At 43.4% G+C, this 1,703-nt stretch overlaps 1 pseudogene; it reads right to left on the reverse strand.

Annotated features, from left to right (window-relative positions):
* Positions 1-728: 728 nt before the first annotated feature.
* On the reverse strand, positions 729-1,160 carry LOC148012702 (NADP-dependent glyceraldehyde-3-phosphate dehydrogenase pseudogene; annotated as a pseudogene).
* Positions 1,161-1,703: the final 543 nt, after the last annotated feature.

The raw sequence follows: 1,703 nt of genomic DNA on the forward strand, positions 1-1,703 counted from the left end.
ACTTTGAAGAGTAGACATTTAAGAGAAGACTATCTAGTCTTCCTCATTCTCAAGTGGATAACCACATGGTACAAGCATTTTCGTCATGAAGTTGTAACCATGCATAAAAGATCTTCCTCTACTTTCTGGTCCGACTCGCAAGCAGCACATCATTTTGATCCAGTTCAACATCTGATTGCACTGCTCTTGGAGATGTCGCCATGTCCACGGAGAGGAGGATGCTCGACCTTAAATCTCAGAATAGAAACCTTCGACAAGCCACCATTGCAAGTGATCTGGATTCTGGACCCCTCTTCTTGTTTCCGTTGCAGTGGATAGCTTATCATCTGCTAGATTCCAATCAGGATCAGAAAGCCCCCCCCAAGACTAGACGACGATCCTCTCCTTCCCACCAAAATTTTCCTCTTCCGCCTACCTTGCACAACGTATTTGCAAGTCTTCACTCCCTCATAAACCATGTCGATCATCTCGGACTATAGTATCGCTCCTTCCCAGCATTCGATCTTCTTGTCATCAACAAATGAGATCTTCCTCTCATCAACAGGAATCCAAGCAGGTCCAAAAAGCAACCCTATGCTCCTCCCCTCTTCTCCTTTTATTCTTGAGGCTTTCCGAGGCCTTTTTCCACATTGTCGTCTCCTCCCAACATAGTTTTCTTGTCCGCTAATTGTGTCAAAGATAAATGCTTTTTCAAATAGCCAGCTAATTTCCATCTGAATGACCCAATTCTACTTTCCAGAAGACCCTTGAAAAGAAAAGTGGTCAGGTCCACGAGCAGGGGCAGAATTGATCTGAACTGTTCCGGTCTCCATTGTCTCGCTAATCGTGATTGCTTTGTTAATATCTCTTGTGAAAACACAACCCTGCAAAGCAAAATTGTTTGCATTACAGTGGTGGATTCCTTCCTCCACATTGCTGATTCTAATGACTGGAAGCACAGGCTCAAAAGGTTCTTCCCACACAATCCTCACGTCAGGGCGAACTTTATCAATAAGCAAAGGCCATATCAGGTTTCCATCTCTTTTGTACTCCTGGTAGAATGTAGCACCTTTTTCCTTGGCATCCAAAACCAAACCTTCTATATACTTTGCAGATGACTCACTGACAACCGCAGTTATGTCAAAGTCTTCTTCTGGTGCACCGACAGTTAGCTTACTCATCTTTGAAACTACCTTCTGAACTAGCACTTCTAAGTTCTGCTACTGGTTCCATAACCAAAACAACTTTCATAGCAGTACAGCGCTGGCCACTGTATGAGAAACCACCCTTTACGATATTTTCTGCTGCAAGATCAAGGTCGGCATCTAACATATCAGCATTGTTGAGTTGGGTATAGATTCTTTTTACTGTTTCAAGTGCTGACTTGATATGACAAGCTCTCAGAACATTCAAAAAGGTAGCACTATCTAGCATATTCCCTTGGCACAGCATCTAGGCATAAAGCAGGATGGCCTTCTCACTTTCCTCTTGCACAGCACAACCCAATATCAGAGTATTCCATGTAACTACATTGGGATACACTCTCTCCATTTCCATTTGTTCAAAACAGTTCAAAGCTTCAACAGCAAGCCCATACTCAACATATCCTGAGATCATTGCATTCCACAAGACTATTTCCCTTACCCGTTGTCAAACACACAACTTTTTGGTGGATTTCACACCTCGAATGCGCAGGAATACGACACCGGGGTAGCACAACTAGT

The sequence above is a fragment of the Lygodium microphyllum genome, chromosome 27 (genome assembly GCF_053477565.2).
Source record: "Lygodium microphyllum isolate KBCC chromosome 27, Lygodium_microphyllum_v1.1.10, whole genome shotgun sequence".
Classification (NCBI taxonomy): domain Eukaryota; kingdom Viridiplantae; phylum Streptophyta; class Polypodiopsida; order Schizaeales; family Lygodiaceae; genus Lygodium; species Lygodium microphyllum.